This window comes from Miniopterus schreibersii, assembly GCF_964146895.1.
Source record: "Miniopterus schreibersii genome assembly, chromosome: 3".
Taxonomy (NCBI): domain Eukaryota; kingdom Metazoa; phylum Chordata; class Mammalia; order Chiroptera; family Miniopteridae; genus Miniopterus; species Miniopterus schreibersii.
This window is the reverse complement of record NC_138103.1, coordinates 99,588,080-99,606,632: the sequence shown is the minus strand read 5'-3', so window position 1 is coordinate 99,606,632 and position 18,553 is coordinate 99,588,080. Positions and strand designations below refer to the sequence as shown.

At 45.4% G+C, this 18,553-nt stretch overlaps 2 protein-coding genes across 2 annotated transcripts in view; one reads left to right on the top strand and one right to left on the bottom strand.

Moving 5' to 3' along the window:
• Positions 1 to 18,553, bottom strand: part of GHR (growth hormone receptor) — a 187,044-nt gene that overhangs the window by 78,855 nt on the left and 89,636 nt on the right. The window lies entirely within an intron of this gene.
• The window catches only part of TMEM267 (transmembrane protein 267), a 429,802-nt gene that overhangs the window by 330,980 nt on the left and 80,269 nt on the right, over positions 1 to 18,553 (top strand). The window lies entirely within an intron of this gene.

The following is an 18,553-nucleotide window of genomic DNA, read 5'->3' as shown; positions in this document are numbered from 1 at the left end:
TCTGAGAAGGCAGAGGAGGAGGCAGAGAGGAAAACATGTGTTCCACCGGACACCAGTTACTCCCTTTTACATCCGAGGAAACTGAGGCAGAGAGGAGGGAAGTCACGTCCCCAGGGTCACAGGACTTGCAGGTGACGGGGGCGGGCTTCCAATTCAGTCCCGGGTCTGTCCCCTGCTCTAGCCCCCCCCCCCCCCCCCCCCCCCCCCGGGTGCTGGCGGTGGGCGTGGCCGGCTCAGGCATCATCCCCTCTCTCAGCCACACCAACTCCCTTTCCATTCTCAAGCCTGTTACAGGGCTTGGATCTGGACATTTATCTAAGCATCCAAACATAAAGAGATGAGTACTTCTTGGAATCCTGAAATTTCAAAGGGGACACACTTTAGGGGATAAAGTAAATTTTTAAATTTTGATTTTAAACAAGTCAGCTATGAGAACAGTAACCAACTAGATTAGTAGCAGCAACAGGGGGCAGGAGAGGCGCGGCTGCAACTCTCACACCTGTAAGCTTGTCCGTGCGTGGCTGTGGGAAGGAAGCATGGAGAGGTGCCGGAATATTCCAGGAGTGGGGTTTGGACCCTGACTCACTGCCTGGAGCTCTCAGACCTCGGCTCTCCAGCCAGAGGTGCCCTACACCTGAACACTCCAACTCCCAACAAAATAAAATTAAAAATAAGATGCTGTTGTTTACAGAAGCATGTTTGTCTTGTAAAGGCTTAACCTAGGATCCCTAACCATGCCAGTGCAGTGCTTCTTCATGGGCTATTTATGAACTAGAGAAATTGCAGGAGGGAAAACCAGATGGAAGAAATCCTCTGGTTTTTCCAAAGGAAAGCAAAACACCATTCACTCGAGGTGTGTCGTTCAAATACAGCTGACAGATATTTAGTTTAATTAATATGATTTTCATTGAACTAATCAGAGGCTTCAACCAATGAAGGCGCAGCTCACAGAGCCAGAAGAGCCCCGAGGAATCCTTCGGACAAGCCTGCTCCAGTCAAATACATATTGAATATAACCCTGATTTTATAGGGAAACTGAGTCTCACTAAAGTTCACTCACCTGGCCAAGGTTAACAAAGTTTAAAAAGGACAGGAGGGCAGAGAACCGAGATGCAGACCTAAGTGTTGTACTGTCCACACAGAGTCAAGGATGCATCTGGGACTCAAAGCCAATTCTCTCACATCTACATGGAGCTGGATTTTCCATCATTACAGGGAAAAAAGGCAGTTTAGGGGTGTGTGTGTGGTGTGCGTGGTGTGCGTGATGTGGTGTGTGTGTCTATCCCCCACAGGATCCAACATCACTGCTACACCTGCCTGAGTTTACCCTTGTTATGGCCTTTGGCCTATGAGTTCTCTTCTGGTTGATAAAGGTAACAGTTTCATCACAGCTTGCAGAAGTATGTGGCATCTACCTTGTTTTCTCTCTTCTCAACTTTGCATCCGTCTGTGCTTTTGCTGTCCTCGCCTCCTCCTCGGTCTTACCCACCTGTCAAGTTCCTTTGCTAAGCAATTTTATATGCAAGAGTATTAAACCGAGGAACTGGGTACTGTGCAGAGATGCAGTGATTATTAAATACCAATTAAAAGCTGAATTATTTTACTATGAAAATAGTATCATGAGATTCAACATCATTTACCATGAATGCTATCATTTCTTTACTACTAAGTAGAAGATCAACAGTCGCTGAGTGGGGCAGTGGAGCACAGGACAAGACCACCCAGGGCTTTCCATCAGCCGGCCCGAGTTCTAGCTCTAGCTTCGTACCTGTGTGTGTGACATACCACAGTCTCCTTAAACTCTCAGCCTCACCACGCCTGGGAAAGAGGGTGGACTGCAGGTACCTCCCAGGGCCTGAGAGGGATGTGAGGGGAACACATCACCCAGTGTTCACCACACTATTAACACCCTGCTCATGCCAGTCCCTGTCTCCTGGTAACTAAACGCTTCTAAACTGTGTGGAGTAAGCGAATAAGCCCTTTCACCTTTTCCAAGATTTGAAAAATCCCAAGACTGGGAGAGGCAGGGAGGAACCACCTTCTTTTTGCAAGAGGTGGAATTTGGGTAAACAACAGAGAAATAAATGCAGGACAAGGGAGCGAAAAGTATCCCAGGCTAATCCCTTCCAGGTAAGTTCTGAAGCCTGGAAATAAACCATAAATAGATGCCGAGGTCTTTATAAGGCTCTGCTCTAAATGTAAGCTGTATGCAAAGTGTCCAAACAGCGTGAGGTTAATGACTTCCCTCACAGCTGTGGCCTGTGGACATCTCTGGGGGACCTGTGCTGACCATGAGTTCACCAGGTGACCGGCCAGCCCCTGGCACTGCCACTGAAATCGCTTGTCAGCACCTCCACTAGGGGGCAGCAGGTGAAAGGAGAGGATGATGTCAACATAATTAATGTGGGTGCTTGGCAACAGCAGCTGTCAAGACGGGGTGCCAAGTAACGGGGGTGCAAGGGGGGAAGTTAGCTGAGCAGGGAGGATGAGAGCCAGAGTAATTGCTGGTTCCCATTTCTAAGTGAAGCCAGGGCTGGAAGGAGCAGCTCAGCTCTAGTGGAGTGCTTAGCGAGGTTTCCCAAACCAGCTCGACGGCAGATTCCTATCTGGAGTTTTGCTAAAATAAACAATCACAAGCATACAAGCAAGAAAACTCCAAGGCCTCACTCCGGGTCTTATGCATCAGAGCCTCTAGGTTTGGAGCTTATGAATCTGTGTTTTTCAAAAAATACCTCCCAGCTTATTCCGAGAAACCATCAACGTGGGTCCTGTTGGATGTCTGAGGTCCCTTTCAACCCTCAGAAGACTCATTTCACATAAAATATGCAGAAAGCAACCTTCAAACTGAGAGTACAGCTGTCTCTCTACCAACCTGTCTCTAGAGAGAACGGGCACAGGTAACTGAAATTGCTGGAGTGTGAAGGGCAATTGAGTTTTCAGTGTTGTTGCAGACACACTCTCTTAACGATTCAGTCCTCACAGCCAGCCTGCAAGTAGGAAGGTTTAAAGTCCCATTCACAGTTGGGGAAACCAAGTTCCAGTGAGGCTGCCTTAGGGTGCTGAGTCTAGGAGCCATGGCCGCTGACTTCCGTTCATTCCATCACAACATCCGGTGCCTTTTCAATTCTGTCCTTAACCCACATTTATAAACAATCTTCTCATCAAATGATTTAGTGGAACTCTAAGAGTGATGGCCATGTGCAAGTTACATGCAGAGCAGGAATAAGAGAAAGCCGTGATGGCAAGGCCAACAGAGGGAGCACAGGACACGGTTGGTGGGCAAGTGAGACAGACGAATGAGGGCGCATAGATCGGGGGGTCACGCTTCTGTGGTTGCCTGCACATGGGACAGCAGGGTGATTTCAGAAGGGCCTGTCTCAATCTAATTCACACATCTCAAAATCTTGTTTCTGCTGTTGACCTCTCTGCTGTGGGGATGCCACCCTGGTATGCACCTTAAGACATGTCCAACTCTGCAATGTTTTCAAACAGATTTTCAAGTCAATTCCGGCAACCAGGTCCCCTGCTGGCAAAGGCCAGCCACAGGGGAGTCTGCATCTGGGCCCTGCTACTGCTGGTCATTGCTGTCGTCTTGGGTAAGTCATCCCACTCTTCTGGGCCTGGGCTTCCTCATCAATAAAAGAGAGGGTCGGTGCTGCGGCCTCCAAACAGAGCACTAAGACAAGTTCAATGTTAAATTATTTTGAGTTGACTTCTAACATTGCAAACCTAGGAGATTCATATAAAATATTCACAGTCAACTTTTGGGTCCACTCCAATGAGGAAAAAATGGAATAGTTTTCCATAGCCCTTTCTACCTTCTAACATCTTAGATAATTTAATTATTACTGTTATAGCCTAATGTCTGCCTCACCCTCCCACATGCTGTCTTACACACACACACACCCATGCTAAGGAAAACTTCATGACAAAGAGTTTATGTTTCTTGTTCACTGAGTTGTTCCAAGCACCGGCAATAGTGCCTGGAACATAGCAGGTGCTCAGAAAATTTTGTTGATTTGACTGGTGGTAACTTCATGGAAAGTATATTTCTTTCCAGGTGAGGGAGGCTGAAGACAATCAGCTCAACCCAGAAATAAGACATGAATATATCCAATTAATTTCGGATTTATTAATCATAATGCAGACTAGGTTTTTAAAGTGAGCTGCCAAATAAGGGTTATTGATACATGCTTATGCCCATATATGGCATGTTTGTTTCTCATAAATATAATCAAATTGAGATTAAAAAACGTTGGGGATGTTTTCACAAGGATTCTGAATGTACTACAAGATCCACCCGTCAGCTCTTTGTTTCACTTGCAATACTTGAAAAAACAGCATGGCACGATTATTCCAAAGGCATGTGACAGTATGTGGAATGTTCCATATTAATGTAACCTTAATATGGAGATTAATTTCTATGGTGGTAAAGGCAGGTCTTAGAGGGAGGAAATTTAATCTCACACCAACTATATTAATTTCAAGAGCTGGCTTTGCAGAGATCACACTCTCCCACTCGTCTTTAATAAATGGTCACGTATGTCTCCAGCTCACCCCAGCGGCCTTGCATTCTAGAAGAGAAGTGACAGGAAGCATGTGGTGGAGGCACTCAGATGGGCTGTGCATTCATGGGGACTCAGTAGCTGATGTTTAAGTGATTGCATTCCTCATAAATTAGCCTGAGTGACAGGCTGCAAGAGCGCTCTTCCAAATCAATGTGACTTGTAACCATTAGTGTAGCACATGCTAAAGCCAACAACTCCTGCTCTCTTCAACCTAGGAGTACACAGACCAGATAAACCCACAGGGGGTACTTAGGGGGGAAATGCTGAGGCCTTTAATGTAAATGTGGCTCCTTCCTGCACACCTGCTTTTAGAGGCCGTGTCCTTTTTAATGATTATTTGATGTAGAACACCCTGGATAAAAGCTTGAAAGTTCTGGTCCTTTCATGATGGCCAACCCAATCTCCTTGGTACTCGCAGGTAATTACTTCAGCAGAATCATTTCTATCTGAATATACAGTGTCAGATTTAGAGTCTATGACAGGTGTTCATGGTGCTAAGAATGTTTCTTTTTGAATCAAGAGACTAAAATGAATTGATCAAGGTCCCCTTGAAGAATATATATTCTGGACCGAGCTTCTGCTCTGACCTGGTGTCTCTCATACCTGTGACTCTAACTTGAGGAAGTCCGGGTTGGAGTTTTTATCTTTTGCTGTTTTTGTTTGACCGTTTGCTATCATTGGAGCTGGTATGAAGAAGGATGGGGGACAATGGCAGATGTCTGTGACAACTTCAGTTCTTAAGTTGCTCATACAAATTTCAAAGGAGTCCTAAAGAAATGAAAACACCTTAATCTATGCTGAGCACTACCTGTCAGCAGGCACCTTGAATACTTCTGGCAAAACAGCTTGAATACATGGCACTACATGAGAAGGAATTAGTCCCAATTAGTCAACTGGTAATTGCTATAGGCCTTCTGCTCTCTAGTACAACAGGTTTTCTATGGTTTGGTTAAAGGCAGCCTTTCTTCTCTTGGGACTCCCACCATGTTTTGTGCATGTTACACATACCTGCTCATTATGGGACGTCTCACGTGATCTGTTACTCCTAACCTCTTTGTTTACCTGGCAAACCTTGAAGCCCCTCAGGTTTATTTATTTATGAGTCTCTAGCAGCTGGCTCAAAAAAATCTTAGGTGAACAAATGAACCAGCGAAAAGATAAGGGGTATACTGTAACTATCTGTATAAATATTTGTTTTACTGTTAAAAGTACTAACCATGCTTTATCTAATTTGACCCCTACAACAACCCTGGGCCCTGTCATGTCAATATGCGGTCACTGGATCGAGACCAGTGGTTCCCCACTGGGGGCCATTCCCCTCCCGTCCCTGTACTGCAGAGAACAGTTAGCAGTACCTAGAGACCTTTTGGTTGTTATAACTGAGGGTGCTGGATGCTATTGGAACCACCTACAGATAGAGGTCATGGATGCTGCTAAACATGTTCCAATGCACAGGACACCACCTCACACACACACACACACACACACTCTCTCTCTCTCTCTCTCACAGTTATCTGGCCTAAATGTCAACAGTTCCAAGGCTGAGAGGCGCTCATCCAGGCCCTCAATCTCTGAGAACTACTGTAACCCTTTTTTCTGTGAGTTCCTGTCTAACAATATTGTTCTGATTAAGTATATCCTATAAGAAATTACTCAGTGTACCATATAAAACCATTGCTTGCATTCAGTCATCTTCATCAAAAACATGCAAACAAACTGACCCAAACCCCTGGGAATAGCAAGTTCACGGTTTGATTACTAATTGCTGACCTGGGAGGAATATTTGGTTCGCCAGCCCTGTTCCTTTTTTTTTTTAAATACATCTTTATTGATTTCAGAGAGAGGAAAGGAGAGGGAGAGACAGAAACATCAATGATGAGAGAGTCATTGATCGAGCCTGCAACCCAGGCATGTGCCCTGATCGGGAATTGAACCCCGATCGCCTGGATCCCAGGTCGACGCTCAACCTCTGAGCCACACCCGGCCAGGCAGCCCTGTTCCTTTATCAAAGGCACTAGGGTGTCACTAGCACCTGGGAACTTCCCTGCATTGGAGAAGAAGGAATTCATTGAGGTATTTCAGAACATTTATAAGATCAATTGTTTCTGATGATTAAAGCTCCTACGAAGATAGCTAGAGAGCACTAGGTAAATTTAAATATCAGCTGTTTAGAAAGGGACCCCAGAGTCAAAATACTAGCAAGTTAATTCCATCTTTTGTCTTTCAGAAAACCTTACTTGAGTGGGTGGGGGCAAGCAGGAAGTGAGGGGACTTTGTTTTTACTTCTGAAAATTAAATTTATTGGGGTGACATTGGCTAATAAGATTATTTCTATGAAACATAACCTGTGTATTGCATGGTGTGCCCAACCTTCTTAAATCCTGACGGCCGAGACTCATCAGGTTATTACAGATGCATTAGCCAGGGCAGAGTTCAGAGGACTGGTGCTTCCACTGTCCTAGCGCCCACCCCCACTATGAAGGGGCTGAGCTAGTTTGCTTTGGCAGCTGCATTGTAACAGTTGAGTTTCATTATACATGCAACCAACTGAGCAACAGCCCGGTCTCTTAGAGGGCTTGCTGTATGCCGGGCTTTCATTTCCTTCATTTGTGAAGTTGATTTAGAAAACCCTAGATGCAGGACTTTACATTACCCCTATACAAAGCTGTCAGCCCTCGGCAGCTTTGACCGCTATCGGCTGTCAGGATATGCTGAATCCCACGTCTGTCACCGAGCACATTAGCCACCCCAGGTTTTGCAGCAGCTGCAGGTTTGGTTAGCCTGCCTCCCCAGTCTTCACTCTAGTAACTGATAAAAAGCAGCCCAGGAGAGAAAGGTAGAGAGAAAGGTGGAGCGCCAGGGTCTGGTCTGAAGGAGTATCTTTCAGAGTACCATGTCCATAACTGAGAAATGAAAGAAAAGTGTTCTTGGAGTTGAGACAGATTAGATTTTTCTCTCTGCGAAGTTTTCTTATTAGATGAGCAACTGAGTTTAGAGAAATTACAAGCTCTTGCCCATAACCACAGAGCGGATTATTGACAGAGCTGGATTCCTAACCCAGAGTTGCTAACTGGTTAATGTCTTTCCCATTACCCCATTAAATGGAATTGTGAAGAGCAAACAAGATGTCCCAATTTGGTTATTGTTGTCTTTAGTTTTTTTAAATAATTTGTATTTTTATTGTTGACAGTATTATAGCTGTCCCTCACGTCCCCCCTTTGCTCTCCTTCACCTAGCCCCGCCCCACCCCAGGCCTTCCCCACACTATTGTCTGTGTCCACGGACTATGCATAAATGCATATATGTTCTTTGGTTAATCTCTTCCCATCTCCCCCCCGCCCCCCCGAGATCTGTTAGTCTGTTCCAAGCATTCATGCCTCTGGACCTATTTTGTTCGTCAGTTTATTTTGTTCATTAGATTACGCATATAAGTGTGATATTTGTCTTTCTCTGACTGGCTTTTACACATGATACAATTTTCTGACAATTTGACTTTCTCTTAAAAGAGCAACACAAAAAAGAAATTACAGTGAATAGAAGACTTGTTTTCGTGAGTGTGGTTTCACTCCTACTAATTCATATGGACAAATCCTATCAGGGAAAAAAGGGTCGAAGAACAATGTTACGTCCAACACAAGTCCTACGTACAAAATAGGGAACGCTAATCCTATGAGGATGGGCAAAGCTTTGGGTAAGGAGGTATAGATTTAGAAACACGCAAAAGTATACAGTATAATAGTGAGAGTGTATGTCGTATAATTCTGCAGACAAGCCAGTAGAGAGGGGGGATGGCTTCACTTGGACAGCTTCTGCTTTCATGAATAATACGTAAATGATGCAGAAAAGAAAACTGAGAGTTAATCCCATAGGCAGTCCTTGGCCCTCCCTAGAACAATGAGGGAAAGCCTGTAGCTAACGGGCTGCCGGTACCAGAGGGTGTGGTTCAGCAGCCCAGGAGGTCCTGTTCATGAAGCTGTTTCTTCAAAGGTGAAGACATGGCTCCTGTCCCCACAAACCTTGGCTCCTGATTTAGCCTCAGGAAGAGATGCCCATTTGCTCTGAGGAAATTACCCATGCCTCTTAAGTTTTATATATCACATATTAACATACCCATAAGTAAATAATACATACTCATAAGTTTTATATACCATATGTATACATACCCAATATATAACATATGTGCACATACAAATATAACCCCTCACACACATACATATAATATGAAATAATGAGGTCCAACACTGAAAGTGTAAGAGCTCCATTAAACCTAAGAATCTGAATCTTAGGGAATTTACAGAAGTTCATGAAATCACCCCGTCTTTCTGACAGAACCATGATTCTTTATTTGGATCACGCAAAACATGATCATGTGAAATAAATGCAGCTTCCATACATCAGCTAAACCCCTACGGGGGGGGGAGTGCTATAACTAGTCTGCCACCACGGGATCCCAGGACGCGGGCAGTGCAGCGTGCACTCCGGGGTCAGACTGCCTGGGCTGACCTTGCACTTCTGCCTTCACTCGTTACGTAAACTAGTTACATAATGATTCTCGGTGTCCTTACCTAAAACAGGGTAATAATGAACTTTCCCCTTAGCACTGCTGTGGGGATTAACTGAGGGATTGAGTATAAATTAGTTAAAACTGGATCCACTACAATCCTTCTAGTATTATTGCTATAAATTGGTTTTAATTGTCTCCCACATCCCTAGTGCACCTGGTGACTTAGCTGGGGCCTGTGTCTCACTCCTCTTGGTGTCCTGTCACGGGACAAATGTTCAGTGAATGACCACTGAACTGACTCACCCTCTCACCCCCAGCATCAGTCAGCTCACCGCAGACCCACCTGCTCTATCACCAGATTTAAACTTATTAGTATTAGAAGCACAAGAACTAGATCACTAAAGTTTCAGCACCCCTACCTTCTGACCATTCACTGTTAAAACTATTCCTATAGTTGTCTCGCTTTATACAAGTTGATGCCAGTGTGTCTTAGTTCAATTGCTGAAAACACCTTAAAAGGTAGAATCCTCTTCTAGACAGCTTTCTGGAGTTATTTAAATGACTAGCTTCTATAACTTCCTCATGCAATGGAACTGCTTCTTTTAGGCATGTATTGTTATAAATCCAATTCCACACGTCTGTTTAGTTTGCATGCTTGTTTAGGCCTCAGGACATGCAGGAACTCAACCTGAAGCCAATAAAAGTTACCAGTTATTGAAAACGTATGTGCCTTTCTGGTGGCATCTCAGCAGGTGCATTACCTGTGTTACCTCCCTAATGGCTTTAAACAGTTACTTTCCTCCAGTTGAACAGATGAGAACATTGAGGCCAGAGAATGTAAGAAACTACCAAGGCCGGTGTAGCAGACACTGTCAGTGCTTTGCTGACATAACTCCTTAACCATTTCTGTGCACCAGCTCCCATGGGCAGCTGGAGCCGACTTGATCTGCAATTGGAGAACTGAGAGCGTCTAGGAACTTGCATCCTCTTGGGGTTAGCCCTGATTCTGGACAACCCAAAACACTACTTCTAGAGGCACTACAACGTCTACTACACCCCCCCCCCCCCCCGCCCGCTGTGGGACACGACTGGATACCGCACCCCTGCTTGGGGTCTCGGCCTGTCTTACTTCCTACTCCCCGATCAGTTTCTCCCTGGAACATCTTCTAATAGTTTACTTTCATTTGGATCCTTGTCTCAGCATCTGGCTTCTGGGGAACTCAACCTAAAATAAATGGCAGAGCTGGGACCCAAACACAATTCTTACAGAGTCCAAGATCAGTGCTCTGAAACCCCTAATCTCGACTGCTTTTCCCGACCGTGGCAGAGAAGACGGAAGCAATCAGATGGGATCAGTATGGAGCCTTGCTTACTGGCCTACTCCCCCTTGATCTCTGTGGGTTCTCTGAGCACCAGCCAAGGCCACCTGACCGGCCTTTCCTCTCCTCCGTGGCTCCCTGTACCCTTGACGGTCTAAGCTGCTGGCTGCTCCAAGGAAGTGACAGCCATGGGTGGGATCACAGCAGCAGGGGACAGCGTGATAACCATTTCAAACGCAGATCCAACTGAGCCCCTGGCCACTGAAGTGGAAATCGGCCAGTACTCTATACAGCAGTCTCCTCACTTCATCTTTTCCTGCCACCTTCTGCTTTAAGGTGCTAGTTGACCAGCTCCTAACCAACATACTGAAGAAATCACTCACCAAAATTCAATGGGGAATAGTTTCATTTATAGATACAACTCATGTTAATGAACATGCTTAATATCCTTCTGTTTTTATCTTTAATATTCTTCTATTTTCTCCTGAAAGTAAGTTTCTTAGACCTATGAATACAGGTTTTTAGCACCCACCTAATGAAAATAAGGCAGTGGGGTCACACTGGGGAGTAGCAATCCTTTTTGCCTCTTGCACTCACAACTGCTCTATAAATGTGAGTTTGACATGCAAATATGACCAGGAGATGCACAGAAGTTCGTCTAGCTCCTTCTATTTCTTGACAAGAGCTTTCCAGGAAGTCATGCCTAGAGATAGCTGCAAAGGGAGCAGAGAGCTGGTCAACCATGCTCATGAGGTTTAGAGCAAGCACCCAGTGTGGTGCTGGCACGTTCACAGCGGAAGTCGGGCACAGTGATATACCAGCGTGCAAACCCAGCCAGGGGCATCTGAGCAGGGCACATCGGGTGCTTCGCTGCATTCTGTTCCTCAAAAGCTGATCTGGCCAAACGGCGCCCTGACACAGGGCAGGCTTTTCGACTGACTTTCCCCCATTTCCCTGGTGCCCTACGGTCATCGCAACATATCCTTCTTTAGCTATTGTTCAGAAAAGCATGGTGCCGCTTGCTCCAACCAAGGAAGCAACTGGGTCCATGGCTGGGTAGAGGATGGTATGTCTTAAATGTTAGGCAGCCACAAAATGGTCCTTTCCTAAAAAGTGACCTCTCACTTTTGGAGAAGCCAAGGCTCCCCAAAATACAGCATGGTAAGTATCACCAATGCAATCTCCACTGTGTAAACCTATCAATGTGTACACATGGCTATCTAGAGACCAAATATTCTACTCACTATTAATTTCCCTTACACAAATGTGCAACGTTCTACTAAAAGATTAGAGGTCACAAAAATACCAGTTTTTCTCATATTAAGGTATTAAGAAATTAAGGATTATATCAATATAGCTTTTAATTTTGAGTGTTTCATACTTCAAGATGGGCTTTCATTGAAAAATTGGAAAGATGTGCTATCCAAGGAATGAGGCTGGGAAAACTGGTCCATCTCTTCATATAATTCCTAATGAGGGTCTTTCATAATCTTGAGTTCAACGTCCAAAGGGGCAGAGAAACCTTGGATTTGAAACCTGCAGGCCTCATGATATCTTGCTATGTCTGTCAATATTTGAGATTTAATCAGGTGGGTGGGGCACAGATAAAGGTGATGCCAGGGGATTGGAGCTGGGGGACTGGTTCATTCAGTGCAGGATGATGGCCAGTGGCTGGTGCACAGGGTACAGAGTTCAGTCACCTGGACAAAGATTGAGAAGACTCAGGACAGGCATCAGGCTCCCAGGTGTTGGCGGGTAGGGAACTCTGGCCCAGGTGGCATCTGAAGTATATGGTAGGAGAGTGAGATCATTCCTTCAACAGGTAAAGTCCACAAGTCAGGGCACAGGGATGCTTGGGCTTCTTGGAGACCACGCACATTTGGATTCTACAGTGTATAGCTATTTTCAGAGCCCTTCCAATGGAAGTGAATCCTAATTCAACCCAGCCCTGCTTAGGACTAGAGAGCGAGCATCAATGACAATGGTGGGGTATGACAGGGAAAGTCCCAGGTCAGGATTTAGATGCTGGTTTATTCATTCACTCAACAAACCAACAAGGATCTACTCTATGTGTCAGAATGCTGGAGGACAGGGATGCATGGATGCAGAAAACATCCTCATGGATTCAAAGGTCTATTGAGTTTTAAGCCCATAACGATTTACGACACAGTGTATGCAGTGGTCATTTTGTCAATTGCTTGAAAAAAAATTAAATTTTATGTATTTCAAACTCAATCCATTCTTTGTCACACAACTTGCAACACAGATGTCATGACAATTTCATCTAGATGAGGGACACACAAGCAATGTCACCTCCCTTTCTCCTCTCCCTGGCCCCCACCTGTCTCTGGTGTCCTGCTTCTTGGTGAAAGTTTCTATAACAACATCCTTACACATTTCCCCCCCATGGTTGGGACACAGTCCCCCATGCTCTGACACCTGTAAGCCTGCCAGGAGACATAACACAGACACTGTAATTAGTTAAGACTTAAGGCAAGTAAACTGTTATGTTAACAGAAACAGATTCTTGATGGATGTATCTGATGAATAGCATGGATTCATTTGGGAAAGAGAAAACTTGGATTTGCAGCTGAGGCTGACGAAATCCTCTGAGCCCCGGGCCTCCTGGTCTGTACAGTAGGCACCAGACAGGGCACCAGGCTCCTCTGCGTGTGTGATCAGTTGCATCCAATTTCGAAGAGTGTTTATGTTACCCATGGACATAACCTTTAGGCTGCCAAGGACTGATGATGAGGAAGTTTTGTGTTGGATTTGAGAAGACACTGTTGAGAGCATTCCTTAAACAGCCATGTGGGTGCCATTGGAAAAGTCAAAATGGCATGCTGATGCCTGCTGTTTGTGAACATGAGGATGGCCCTTGGGGTTGTGGCTTCTGGTGACAGCATCTGATGACAAGGTAGGTACACAGTACCATGGCTAAGCAGGCAGTTACAAGGAGTAGGGGCTGGGCTTCAAGAGATGCCTTCATTGGTGGCTCTGAACTGCCTAAAATTCTTTATCACATTGAGATTAAGGCTGAGGTTTAAATGAAACCAGCTCTGGGAGAATAGCCAATTGACTATTAAATTCACAGGGAGGAGAAAAATCACCATCCACAGGGTCTTCCTGAAAGGGTTTGCCTGGGGAAGGTGCTGGGTGATTAAGGGAGCTTGGGCTCTTGCTGTGGAGGGTGACCTGGGGCAGAAGCTGGCTGGCCAGCCTGGTCCAAGCTGGCATGGACTTCTGCACAGGTGAGCTGGGTTAGTCATAAGCCAGATGCAAGAAGCCAGGCGTGTCCATGAACAAGAGCTGTGGCCAACATTGCAAATCAAATGTCGACTTCGTTTCTGTTTACCCCGTGACCAAGGCCCTGGTTTAGGCTACTGAACCAAAGAGGTGTGGTGACATTCTGCATCCCAGGACTGGCTCTTGTCCTGTAGAGGTGGGGATCTAAGGCAGAAGATTAGAAATACAGCCGATCGGTGGCACATGTGCATCAAACATTCAAGGTTCGGACTATTCTTGACGCTCCAGTCTTTTCATTACCAACGAGCCTGGACACAGACCTGATCGCTCACACTGCCAGCTGCGTTGAGGGGTGAGTCACTTAGCTACCGTGCAGGCCTAGCCGGCCTTCCAGATCTGCCCAGCGCACAGCTCTGCTTCTCTCAACTCATCCTGCATATATTTTATTGCATTTGATGAGGTCAACACATACTCCAACAATGATGTAAATATCTGGGGGGTATATGTCATAAATGGCCAGAGACTTCAAGGGGAGGAAGCTCGGGCCTATGTCCGAGCTGTGGCCCCTCCGTGCACAGCAGCCTGAGCCACACCACAGCCACACTGCAGAGGTGACTGGAGGGCTGTGGGACTCAGGCTGGGCACAGGCAGGCATTCTGGGACATGGCATAAAATAGAAGTGGCTGAGGTTCTCTGCTGGCATCAGTCTCAGTGCATTTCTGCCCCCACAGAGCTGTTGCATGCAAGGACCACCTCACTGCTAGTAGACTGAGTTGTGTTCCAGGACCTCACTATATTAAAGTGAGTCACTACTGATGTTGATAACATCCACTAAAAATGTGGAAACTTAGCAATGGATGGAGTAAGAAAGCTGACAGTTCCTGAAGTCAAAACTCCACACGTAATTGGACTCCAAGCCCTGGTGACCCCATCTCCTCAGCATCTGTCTCTGATCCACCTATTTTCACCACTATGGCCACACTTACACAATCTCTCTCCTGACTTATTACAGTCTCTTCCTCCACACTCATCCCCCTCAAATTCACTTTTATTCTATTACTGGTATGAGTTCCAAAATGAAGATCGAACCATATTAGTACCCTGCTTAAACCTCTTCCATCACCTAAGGGGACCAGAATCAAATTATGTTTGCTTGTCTGTCTTCTCTTCTATAGACCATGAGCTTCTTAAAGGCAAAAAATAAATATAAAATTCCCCCTTGAATCCATAAGAGTGCTCGTTAAAAATTTGCTGAAAGTGTTCTGTGTTATCTCCTCCAAAGGTCTACGCTCAGATCTTCCACTGGCACCATCTAGACAGACGGGACCAGAAGTTCCATAACCTGGCCTCTGTGGCCTGCTGAAGTCCAATGTTAGAGCCGTTTGTGATGCCAGAAGGACCAGGTGACGCAGGGTTGTTGATGAGCATGGACTCAGGCCCTGGCACTAGAAGACACTGCAAGATTTCTCCTGGCCTCCTGGTGACAGGAGAGACAGCAGCAACTCATGATGGTGTCTCCCATCATGTCCAGTGTGAATGGAAAGCCTTGGGTTGTCTGGTCCTCCTTGAAAAATTTAACAGGCACACACTTCGCTGTTTGCCCACCACGACCATGACTCTAATACTTGCTTGAAATAGATCCTATATGCCTGGGAACCTCTCAGGGCTCCATGGAGCTTCTGGAGTGGCGTAGGGTTTATGTAGAAAAACAGATGTTCCTTCTACTGAGCCCTTGTTTCCGATCTGTTAGCAATGAGAACAGAGGTGTCTGTTCTTTTATACAAGTGCTGTGTCAGTTGGCATAGGTTTATGAAAAATGTTCAAAGCTATATAGAGAACACTGGGGGATGCTGGTTCCTTCAGGACTTGGCATCTCACTCCTAGTATAAGTTTCTTATCTTGAGAGGTATAGAACAATGTAGAGCCTTTAAGTCTTTAGAGGGGTAAGATAATAATTATATGCTTTGCCTGCAAGCCACACCTAATATATATATCTATATCATTATATATTCGATATAATATTTATATATAATGTGTATATAGATACACACATATACATGTAGTATATATTACACTTAAGTATTATATATGCTATACATTAATATTACACACATGCACACACACACACACACACAAATGATGTTCTTTCATGAGCTCAGCACTTTGGGCTGGTCTATAACATTGAGAAAAACTGTGACTTGCAGGATATGGTGTATATTCACTCTCTCGTCTCTTCCTCTCCAAATACTAGCCATGCTTCAAGGCCCCGCAAGACTTGCCTTCTCCATGAAGCTTTTTACCACCTTCTATAACTTAAGTCAAATCTACTGACCTAAGTTTACTTCCAAAGGGAATAGTTACAAATACAGTGCTCATGTACCACACACTCTGGCCAAATTAATCCCATGCCTCAAAAAATACCACTGGACACTAACCATGTGAAATGGAAGCAGGCACTGCCCAGACCAGTGCCCTGTCCCTGGCAGAAACCCAGCAACTGCACGAACCATTCCCGGCGACAGCTCACATTCATCCTGCACACTCTGTCCATGTGTGCCCTTAGCACAATAGCTACTCCTCGCGTCGCCTCCTGCTCTCCTCAGGCTTGAAAGTCTTAACCAGTAGTCTAGCTTCTGCTGGAATTCTCTCCGCGTCATTGGCAGCCAGAAGCGACACTCCTCTATTTGCCAGAAGGAGTGCAGTCCAGGCTACTAGTCCCACAGTTAACAGGCACTGCTCCTACTGTAATTCTCGGTGTCTATCCCCATCTCCTAACCCACGGGGAGTCCCCTGAGGGGAGAATCGCTATGCTCACAGCCCTAAGTGCAATGTTTGAAAACAGAAAGCTCTGAGAAAATGCCTGTACACTGAACCTGTTGAATTAACCAGTCCAGGCCACCTTAATCTATACTTTTTCAGAGCAGTTTGACCATTAGCACCCTTCGCACATCTAGACCTTAAAGCTATACAGTCTCATTCATTTCTAGGAGTTCCTCACGCCCCGACTGGTCCCAACTAGACTGAAGTCCTTCAGGGCAGGCCTGCTCCCGTCCTAGGATGCTGGGGTCAAAGGGGATGCTCAGTTGTGGATTGACAGGAACAGAAGGGATGAGAGCTCATTGATAACGGGCACGCCCTGGAAGAGTATTTATGTCCATTGGACCTGTAAACACATCTCACTGAATTCATCATCCCAGGAGCAGCAGTTTCAGTGCGGCCAGCAGACAAGCCGACCCTGTGAAACCCCCTGGAGATGAGGCATTGCTGGTCACTCCCAATTTTGGAATAAGAAATTCTCCCCGAGACTAGAAACCTGACCTGAGGAACAGACTAGAGACTAATGTGAAGGATGAAAGACGAGCGAGCATCTATTGCAACACGTCCCCTAATACAATGGTGGCACTGTTCGATGTTTAGTTCGCACTGCATTTCCCATAGGGCAATTAGACTTAATAAAAAGGCCTCTCAGGGCCAGTATATTTCTAACTGCTCATCTGTCCAGGCATGAAAATCCCTGCTTGACACTTCAAGTGTCAACCTTCCCCAGGCATACGGATCTGTCATCTCCTACCAGCTTCTGGGCTACTTTCACCAGGGGACACTTCCCGGATTCCTTACTCAGCAGAGCCACAGTTCTCACTGACCAAACAGAATTCAAATGAATGGTTGCTGAAATACAGTAGTGTGTTTTTTGTGTGTGTGTGTTTTGTTTTTTTAAATCCTCACCTGTATTTTTAGTCTACCTTATACAATGGGAAAGAAAATAAAAATGAGTTGACGACAATCCTGACTTGGCACAGAAAGAAACACGTGGCCCATGAATGTTATCTGACATTTAATCCGAGTCATGCCATGTGATTGCTTTGGCTAAATCCATCAGATAAATGGCCAGAATGGGGAGCTCGTGTTCAAACATGCTCATCTGCACCTTCTTGCAGAAACATCAGGCACTGGTCCTTAACTATCCCCAGGCCATTTTAAGGTAGAATTCTGAAGTAGCCACATACTGCAAAGGAATTCTGGTTAGGCCACTAAGAGAAAAAAGGAAGGGGGAGGAAGAAATTTGTTCCTTCGCTAAATTACTTACTACATACATGCAAGTCGTGGCCAGCTGCCTGGTTTGTGTTTACTATAAACCGCTGCATTTTCTTATGCTCTGCTCCTCCCAAACAAAGAAACAAAGCAAACAAAAAATTATCAGAAAGCAAGACAAAAGGCACACACGAAGCCAGTGAATGGTGGTGTTTTCTCCACTTTTCTTCCGAAGCGAAAGGTTTATGTTAAAGCTAAAATGTCAGAGCAGCTGAAATGCAGGCTCTTTACAGACTCTCTAGCTCTAAAATGTAACTTGAGTTCTAGTCTTGCAACTGGGGATGCATTTCCAAAGATACATCGTTAAAGATTTCCTTTGCCATACTTCTCATTTCACAGGTTTTTAAAATTTCCCAAGTCTGGCCGAATGGCCTGACAGCCACCTTAATGAAGAAAGCTGAGAGCGAACCAGGGTGCTTTTGGAAGAGCAGAGGATCTCGGCTGCAATTCTTTGGCTCAGGACCAGAGTCTAAAACCAGCCATGGGAAAAGCTGCTGAAACAGAGCTGCGATTCCTTCCAGGCTTGACTTGCACGATGTTGACGTTATAACATCAGAGAGACCCAAAACTATTTCAAACAATTATGACTTCTTTTCTATAAATATTTCTAGATTGCTTTAAGAGATAACATATTTTACCTTTCTTGTTTTCTTGGTTACCCTAGTCGCCCTCAGCAGCTCACTACTATGGATTTATTTTGGGCTCAAAGGGCAAGGAGGGCATCTGAAGGCACTACCTCTGCTCTGAAACTGTTTTCCAACATCCGCTGCCAGGCGGGGAGGGGGCGTCAGCTACTCTTAAAGCAACAACTGCCTGTGGCGTCA